This window comes from Ranitomeya variabilis, chromosome 2 (assembly GCF_051348905.1).
Source record: "Ranitomeya variabilis isolate aRanVar5 chromosome 2, aRanVar5.hap1, whole genome shotgun sequence".
In the NCBI taxonomy this organism is placed as follows: Eukaryota; Metazoa; Chordata; class Amphibia; order Anura; family Dendrobatidae; genus Ranitomeya; species Ranitomeya variabilis.
This window is the reverse complement of record NC_135233.1, coordinates 92,180,623-92,190,573: the sequence shown is the minus strand read 5'-3', so window position 1 is coordinate 92,190,573 and position 9,951 is coordinate 92,180,623. Positions and strand designations below refer to the sequence as shown.

Genomic DNA, 9,951 nt, shown 5'->3' with positions numbered 1-9,951 from the left:
CGGCAGCAGGCACGCTGTCTGGGTGTTATGTTTGACTCCGATCTCTCCTTCACCTCCCACATACAATCTCTTGCCCGCTCGTGCCGCTTACACCTAAAGAACATCTCTAGAATCCGCCCTTTTCTCACCATGGAGACAACAAAAACTCTCACTGTTGCCCTAATCCACTCCCGTCTGGACTACTGTAACGCTCTATTAATTGGCCTCCCCCTCACGCGACTTTCCCCTTTCCAGTCTATCCTTAATGCAGCAGCCAGGGTCGTCCATCTGGCTAATCGTTACTCGGACGCGTCCGGTCTTCGCCAGTCGTTACACTGGCTGCCCATTCATTACAGGATACAATTCAAAGTACTTGTTCTCACCCACAAAGCTCTCCACAGTGCGGCACCCCCTTACATCTCCTCCCTCATTTCTGTCTATCGGCCTAGCCAACCACTACGCTCTGCAAACAACTTTCGACTAACCTCTGCACTAATCCGCACCTCCCACTCCCGACTCCAAGACTTCTCCCGTGCTGCGCCAATCCTCTGGAATGCTCTACCCCAAGATATTAGGACCATCCACAACTTGCATAGTTTTAGGCGCTCGCTCAAAACTCATTTGTTCAGAGCGGCCTATCACGTTCCCTAATTAAACTCATTTTATGTTTGTGTGTGTGTGTAGCCCATTCACTATCTCCATCTACCCCCCACCCCCTGAAGATGGCTGGACCATCATTGTAAATACATCATTGTAAATACACACCTGTACTTTGTATCTCCCCACCTCATTGTAGATTGTAAGCTCTCACGAGCAGGGTTGTCTTATTTTATCGTATTTTGCTTTATTACTGTATTGCTAAGATTGTTACCTATGACTGCTGTGTTTGAAACTGTTAAACTGTAAAGCGCTGCGGAATATGTTGGCGCTATGTAAATAAAGATTATTATTATTATTATATAGCAAAAATAAAGCTTAGAGCTCCCTTACCTCAGTACATCAGTATCTAACCACTGATGAGGTTACTTTCTGCTATAGAATAATAATAGTCATCAAAATTCTGCAATAAGAAAAATTATGCAATCATCACGAAAATGTTTGAATGTCTAAATCATAAATGCAACTTGTTAAAGTGATGTTGCTGAAGAAAGCGTATAGCAGGGCTCAAAGCATTTTTTTTTTTCAGAACCATGCCTCATTTTAGCCCACATACTCGTTGCTTATCCCGAATATGAGTTTGGATGTCAGTGCTCTGTCTTTTAAACAAACAACACCCAAGAAATCTGTCCTCGAGAGGCTTTTGGCAATGCTCAGGAGATATTCGAGCACTTCCCGTAGTCTTAGAGGTCTCCTTTTCGACGTTCCAAACGAGGAGGCAAGAATGGTTTGGATGTCAATAATAGCTTTCGCCATTCTTGACATTTCATGGCACTGAAGTCAGTGTAGCCTCCATCTGCACTTCTGCCACATTTCATGGTTTAATATTGTCACATTGACAGACGATCACTCTAGGTTTGTTGGGTACTGTGTGTCCATTGTACAACAACTTTAGCATCAGTAAAATTCACTAATACTCAGCCTATTCCCTCTATGTATTTGCCTCCTGTGCACTCCTGTGTCTGCACTTAGTAGTACAACGCTAAGGATTTCTTCTACATAATTTCTGTGACTTTCTGGCTTCAATTTACATTAGTATCAGACCCAGCATTTCTTTGCTGTCTGCCCTGATCTTTCGCTTGGTTGTCGTCTTCTGCAACTATTCAACTGACTCTGACCCCAGTCTTTGGAAACCACGCTAGTCTCTTGCCTATAAGTTCATGCTAAAAACATACAACTCTGCCCTTCACCTCTCCAAACAAACCTATTTCAACACCCTCATCACCTCACTGTCCAATAACCCTAAACATCTCTTCGACACTTTCCAGTCCCTACTCAACCCAAGAGAGCAGGCCCCAACCACAGATCTCCGCGCTGACGATCTGGCCAATTACTTCAAAGAAAAAATTGACCACATTCGACAGGAAATCATCTCCCAATCTCTGCATACCAGGCACTGTCCTCCCTCCCCCACTGCATCTAGTTCACTCTCTGACTTTGAACCAGTTACTGAAGAAGAAGTAAGCAGGCTCCTTGCTTCTTCTCGCCCGACCACTTGCACCAGTGACCCCATTCCATCACATCTCCTCCAGTCCCTTTCCCCGGCTGTCACCTCTCACATAACAAAAATATTCAACCTTTCCCTCACTTCCGGTATTTTTCCCTCCTCATTTAAGCATGCCATCATACATCCATTACTTAAAAAACCCTCCCTCGACCAAAACTGTGCCGCTAATTATAGACCTGTCTCTAATCTTCCCTTCATCTCTAAACTCCTGGAACGCCTGGTCCACTCCCGTCTTACCCGCTATCTCTCAGATAACTCTCTTCTTGACCCTCTTCAATCTGGCTTCCGCTCTTTACACTCTACTGAAACTGCCCTCACTAAAGTCTCTAATGACCTACTAACAGCTAAATCTAATGGTCACTACTCCATGCTAATTCTATTGGATCTTTCCGCAGCATTCGACACTGTGGATCATCAGCTCCTCCTCACTATGCTCCGCTCCATCGGCATCAAGGACACCGTTCTCTCTTGGTTCTCCTCCTATCTCTCTGACCGATCCTTCACTGTATGTTTTGCTGGTTCCTCCTCCTCTCACCTTCCCCTTACTGTTGGGGTTCCTCAAGGATCAGTCCTAGGCCCCCTCCTCTTCTCTTTGTATACTGCCCCTATTGGACAAACAATCAGTAGATTTGGTTTCCAGTACCATCCCTATGCTGACGACACCCAATTATACACTTCTTCTCCTGCTTTCACTCCAACCTTCTTAGAAAACACCAGTGATTGTCTTACCGCTGTCTCTAACATCATGTCCTCCCTCTATCTGAAACTGAACCTGTCAAAAACTGAACTCCTCGTGTTCTCTCCCTCTACTAACCTACCTTTGCCTGACATTGCCATCTCCGTGTGTGGTTCCACCATTACTCCAAAGCAACATGCCCGCTGCCTTGGGGTTATCCTTGATTCCGAGCTTTCATTCACCCCCCACATTCGATCACTGGCTCGCTCTTCTTATTTGCATCTCAAAAACATTTCTAGAATTCGCCCTTTTCTTACTTTCGACTCTGCAAAAACTCTTACTGTTTCTCTTATTCAATCCCGTCTGGACTATTGTAACTCTCTACTAATCGGCCTCCCTCTTACCAAACTCTCCCCGCTCCAATCTGTCCTGAATGCTGCTGCCAGGATCATATTCCTCACCAACCGTTACACCGATGCCTCTACCTTGTGCCAGTCATTACACTGGCTACCCATCCACTCCAGAATCCAGTACAAAACTACTACCCTCATCCACAAAGCACTCCATGGCTCAGCACCACCCTACATCTCCTCTCTGGTCTCAGTCTACCACCCTACCCGTGCCCTCCGCTCCACTAATGACCTCCGGTTAGCATCCTCAATAATCAGAACCTCCCACTCCCGTCTCCAAGACTTTACACGTGCTGCGCCGATTCTTTGGAATGCACTACCTAGGTTAATACGATTAATCCCCAATCCCCACAGTTTTAAGCGTGCCCTAAAAACGCATTTGTTCAGACTGGCCTACCGCCTCAACGCATTAACCTAACTATCCCTGTGTGGCCTATTAAAAAAAACAAAAAAAACCAAACACATAATCAGGTTCCTTGCATCGTGTTCTCATACACTTTATGCAGTTAATAGCACTCTGTGTCTGTACTGCTACATACTTAGGCAGTTAACTGGTTCATGCAGCTTTACATGAACACCCGAGCCTTACACTATGGCTGGTCCAAATAACTAAAGCAATTGTTACCATCCACCTCTCGTGTCTCCCCTTTTCCTCATAGTTTGTAAGCTTGCGAGCAGGGCCCTCATTCCTCCTGGTATCTATTTTGAACTGTGATTTCTGTTATGCTGTGATGTCTATTGTCTGTAAAAGTCCCCTCTATAAGTTGTAAAGCGCTGCGGAATATGTTGGCGCTATATAAATAAAAATTATTATTATATTATTATTTCTTCATGTAAGTTCTTACTAAAAGTGACTATCCTAAAAAGCTACCTGAGGATTGCCTCCTGAAAAGTCCAAACGTTTTTGTTTAACGGGACAAAAACCTCTAATCTTTCAGATTTCACATTTTGGTCCAGCCTAATTATAACTTGTTAGTAAATTGGTTGATCTACCATCTGTTTGTTGGCCTTTGTGACAAGTAACCAATGTTTTTCTTGAAGTAGCCACAACTCATCCTGAGCCATCCCTGTTAAGTTCAGGTTAGATGAGTGTGAAGAAATGTTCAGCTAGTTGTGCACCATCACTCTTATCTGTTAAATGGTTCTTTTGGGTGATTGTCCTGTTCAAAATGAACATATGGACAAACTACCTTAATCAGATAGGATATTGAGCTCTTGATGTAGCAACCCTGCACTTAGCAAAGGCAAGTAGATGACAACTCCATGACTATATGGTAAAACGTAGATCCACATGTCATCTGCTCAAATTCTGAGCCTCCAATCAAGATAATGTTTGGAACCACAACTTTCTATTTCCTGCCTGTGTTTTGGTGAAATCCTATTCTTTATGTAGCTCAATTTAAATTTCCAGTCAGTATGTCTTTCAGGCATACTTGTCATCAGTCTGATTTTGTGAGGAAAATCTCACATCTGGAATTCTTGGGGAGCCTTTAGCTTGATCTTGAGCTGTGGTGACTTGAAGGATGAATGATCTGTGGGAACATCAATCTTCTGCAACCCTAGAGAGGTCGGTCCACCAGGGTCTTCTCTGCCATTATCTTGATAGCGAATGCTAAATTAAGTATATTATGTTAGTTCTGAGGCTAGTGGCAAACTGGTATTAGTCTACCTTTCTTGTAACTATCATGATAACTGCTTCTTTCATTATATCACTGCATTATGGCACACTTACGGTAAGCAGGAGTGGTCAATCCAAATTCTATTACAAAGAGGAAAAATCTATGTTTGCTTTGTGAGGTCTAATGCTTCCATGTCTGATCGGAACAGGATGCCAGAAATATGAACCCTGTCATAGCACGAAGACACTGGAAATATATTATTTGATGGTAATTCTAGTATTTGTATAGTACTTATGCTTTTTGCAGTGTATTTCTAAGCGCTCACATCAGTCCCTGTATAGAATAGTAGAGTTTGGAATAAAGCAGGAGAGACCAGGAGAAACCCACGTGATGACAACGCAAACGTAACATTTCTGATCCATAAGAGACCAAGCAAATGAAAGGCCCAAGTCTAGTGTTCTAATACGAGAGCACACGGGCACAAGCTGCGAGGCCTCCGCTATTTGTCTCTAGGAACCTTACAAGATGCCATCTAGTGTTCACATCCAGAAGATGTCACACTTTACACCTATTGTTTTAAATCTTCAATTATTAGTTAGCACCTCCAAGTAAAAGCTATGACAATTATGCTATTTCTTATAGCTGAGCTATACGCATTGAGGTGTTGTCAAAATGTTTCAAGAGAACTTCATATACTGATTGTCCAAAACGTCATCCATTTTATTACTACACTAGGAAATCGCATATGAGTTCAGATCATTACAAATAAATAATCAGCTAGTCATATATTTATACTTCCCAATTGTTAAAATGAACTGGAATATACGGTAAGCTGGTATGCATGCAAAATATAGGAGCATGTTCACACTGGCCAATCTAATATATAAAGCTGAATGTGTGTGTGTGTGTGTATGTGTGTGTGTCCGGGATTGGCATAATGGAGAAAAAGTGAAAGGAAAAGTGTTGGACGCAAATTGACAGCTGCCACATGTGAACAAGGGGGACTTAAAGAATGAGGGCGCCAAAGTGTATATACCGTACAGTTGCTAAGGTGGGGCCCTGACATGGGATACTCACCACACACGGGGATATGAACACACACACAAAATACGCCACACACTACCACGTGCTTGAACACAAATACCACCCTCAGCACACATTTCACCACACATACACCAACCTCGCCACATAAAAGTCGAAACACCAAAGTTGCCACTCAAAACTCGCCAGGTGCAAAATTCACCACATGCAAAACTCACCACACGCAAAACTTGCACATGCGGAAAAATTGCCACATGCACAAAAGTTGCAACACATGCAAAAGTTGCCTCACACAAAACTTGCACATACTCAAAAACACCACACATAAAACTCGCCATGCGCAAAACTTGCTGCACACAACTTGCTACACTAACCTGTCACATGCAACTCGACACACAAAAAGTTGCTACACGCATGTCGCCACACAAAACTCATCTCACAAAAGTCGCTACATGCATGTCGCCACACGCAACTCAACACACACAACGTGACACATGAAACTCGCCCTAAAACACACACAAGTCGGGTATTATCCTTCAAAAATAAAAATCTGATTAATAAGCAAACTACAAGAGCAACAAATGTGCCATATAGGAAATACGGCAGCTGTCAGTCACATGACCTGTCTATTATGTGTATGGGTGAGCTAATATATACTGCCAGGGGGGAGGGCTTCCTGTTGGCTGGGGATTTATGAGGCAGCCAATAGCAACCAATCACAGCTCAGCTTCTATTTTGCTACAGTTAATTAATCTGAGCTCTGATTGGTTAATATAGGCAACAAAGGACATTCTCAGTATAACAAAGCTTGTGTGAGGTAATAGCATGTCAGTTAGGGTGTGTTGGTGGAAAGGCTGATGTCAGTCACATTACCTCTATGTGAGAGGATATAGAAACTGCCAGTTACAGACTATTTTACCACAAAAATGCTTCATAAGAAAAGGAATTCGATGGCACGAATGTCAGCTGATGCAAAAAGAAAAGCTGCATTACAGGCCAATGAAAAATGTGAAGACCGAGAAACAAGGCTGACACACATGAGAACAGCAGCTGCTTCCTCAAGAGCCAATGAACTTTCTGAGCAGAGGGAAGTGATGCTTGCAGACATGAAAACAAGAGATGCTTTCTCAAAAGCCAATGAACTTTCTGAGGAGAGGGAAGCGAAGCTTGCAGACATGAAAACAAGAGCTGCTTCCTCAAGAGCCAATGAACTTAGTTTTTGCCTTTTAATAATTACATTTCTACCTATTTGTTTTGTGGTTTTTATGTGCAGAATAAATTTTTGTTAACACATTCTATTTTGCTAACAGCAGTTATTAACCCGGGCGAAGCCGGGTAGTACAGCTAGTAACAGATAAAGAAGTAAACAAAATGAACATATACTCTGCTGTAAATTAATTAAATTAAAAACAATACTGTATATAAATAACATAGGGTACTAAATAAACACCATTTTTGATTAAAAAAAAGCGTGTGAAAGCCATCCCACCAGCGTCAAAGTGTACCCAGTATGGCCGGTACTAACCTCTAGTATTAAAACCTTACCATATGTCAAAGTGACTTACAGAAGGGTATGTGTTCATTTTGCTTCTGTCTTTAGTTTTATCTGTTTATTGTCCCGTGTGAAAATGCTCCTATATTTTGCATGCATACCAATGTATACTCCAGTTCATTTTTAATAGTTGGGAAATATAAATATATGACTGGCTGATAATTTTTTTTGGGGGTACGCTTCAGGTTTCTGCATTCATTGCAGGTAACACTGTTGCCTCCCTTTCTTTGAGCTGGACATCACTGCTGAGATGTTATAGAAGACCAGGTTGCTTTGATAGCAGCCTTCAGATCGTCTGCATTGTTGGGTCTGGTATCTCTCATCTTCCTCTTGAAAAAGGTCAGGTGAGTTTGCTGGCCAATCAAGCACAGTGATACTGTTGTTTTTAAACCAGGTATTGGTACTTTTGGCAGTGTGGACAGGTGTCAGGTCCTGCTGGAGAATGAAATTTCCATCTGCTTGTCGGCAGAGGGACTTTAAATATGATTGGTCTGCACTCTCTCGATAAACGTAAAGGGGTGGTGCTGGTATAGTGGACGATTGTCCCAGATACTAATAATTTTGGAATTATACCGCACTCACAAGTGGAATATCATGCAACAAATCAACACTTTATTGTGTACAACAATAGTGGTATGGCATCACTGTACAACGTACAATTATAAAGCGTTACGACTAAATGACGTTTCGGACCCTCCGGGTCCTTAATCATATATCGCTGTGGAAAGACAAAGAAAAAGAAAACATGCCATATATAAAATAATACAAATTCACAAACAATAAACATCACGTACATAGTATATAGTACACAATAGGTTGAGGAACCCAAGAACAGTTTCCCTGAAGACAAAAAAAGCTAAAGTAACGAAATAACACCAATATGAAATCGTGTCTGAATAAATCACCTTAAAACACACTTGTGTGAGGAGAGAGCACTATAAGATTTACCTCAGATATGGTGATGTGTGGTATACGAGTATACCCAACAGGGGGGTCCCTGAACAACGTATATAGTCCGTATGCTGTAGGGGATAGTATATAGGTTAAAGAGAGTTTTATGTATTGATCACATGAGAGTATAATAGGTTACCTAGGTAAGTAGATAGCCGCGTTTGCGTAGGGAATATGACACATGAGATGCACCTATGAAGCAATGGCATAAGAGATACAGTGTGTCAGGGGTTACTCCTATTCCGAGGATAGGATGCTAGTATATGTATAAGACAGAGGATATTACCTTAGATGTCTGGAAAAGCAGCGCTCCCGCGCCCTGCTATGGCTGGCTGTGCGTGTCCCCGTCTTAAATGTGCCCCTTATATCCCCCTCTGAATGAGCGCTGTAATCCGGTAGGTCCCGCCCCCGGAAATGACGCGTTGCTGCCCATGGTGCAAAGCGAGCTGGCTTCCTAGTAACCCTGGACGCCAGTAATGCAATGTAAACAGCCGGCTCGGCGCATGCGCAGACTACCCTGGTGACATAGCAGCTGTTGTAGCGGTGCTGCGTTCTATTATATGGGCCACAACGTTAGTGCGCATCGCGTAAAGGAGTACGGCTGTGCCCCAGGAATCATGACAGGGGGATCTAAAGTGAATCAATACTCCCTGTAACTCGTTAAAGAATTGGGAATATCCGGTTCCTGTAGGGAAACATCTAATCTGACCCTCTGTTATATATGGAAAATGTAAATAAAAATGTAAATAAAAAGGGAAAAATAGGGAATAAAAGGGAAGAATAAAGATAAATATGAATAAAAATGAAAATAAAAATAATAATAAAAATAAAATTAAAAAATAATACGCTATGGAAAAATAAAGACAAGAAGAAAATGATAAAAATTAGTAGAAAAATTAGAAGAATAGTAAAATAATAGGAAAAACTGTTGTTATATTCCTGATGTATTGTACGCAACCAAGATACTGGTAATGTGAAGCATTAGAGTATAATATCCAAAATTACTGGTACAATATAATTATGAGGCTGAAAAAAGAAAATGCCAAATTGCCAAAGAGGAAGAAAAAGAAAAGGAAAAAATGGGAAAATTGAAAAAATAATCAAAAAATATATAAAAACTAATAAATGAAAATAATAATAATAAATGATAAAATTGAAAAAAATGAAAAAAAGGAAAAAAAGAAAAAGAAAAAAAAAGGAAAATAAAAAAATAAAAAAATAGATAATAAAATGAAAATGGAAAATGAGAAAAAATTAGAAAAAATTAATAAAAACAATGGAAATAATAAGAAGAAATGATCATAAGGAATTAGATCACATCGACTAAAATCCTGATTCTTGTCAAGCACGGACTCACCAATGGAGGGTCAAAGTCAGCGTGTCTGAAAATTAGAAAAGAGGAGATAGTTAGTAATAACTGAAGTAAAGGAATCTATACATGCCAATCTATTTCCCTATTTAGACCCCTCGGTTCTAGGGTGTCCAGAGTGTATATCCAGTATGTTTCTCTCTGTCTCAGGAGTTTAATATGGTCCCCACCTCTCCTTGGGCGTGGCACC

General features: G+C 41.3%; 1 long non-coding RNA gene across 1 annotated transcript; it reads right to left on the bottom strand.

Annotated features, from left to right (window-relative positions):
• Positions 1-7,961: 7,961 nt before the first annotated feature.
• On the bottom strand, positions 7,962-9,149 carry LOC143809134 (uncharacterized). Its single transcript, XR_013222088.1, has 4 exons — positions 8,679-9,149; positions 8,532-8,584; positions 8,390-8,463; positions 7,962-8,159 (listed from the first exon to the last, which is right to left on the bottom strand). It is a non-coding gene; the product is annotated as an uncharacterized LOC143809134 (long non-coding RNA).
• Positions 9,150-9,951: the final 802 nt, after the last annotated feature.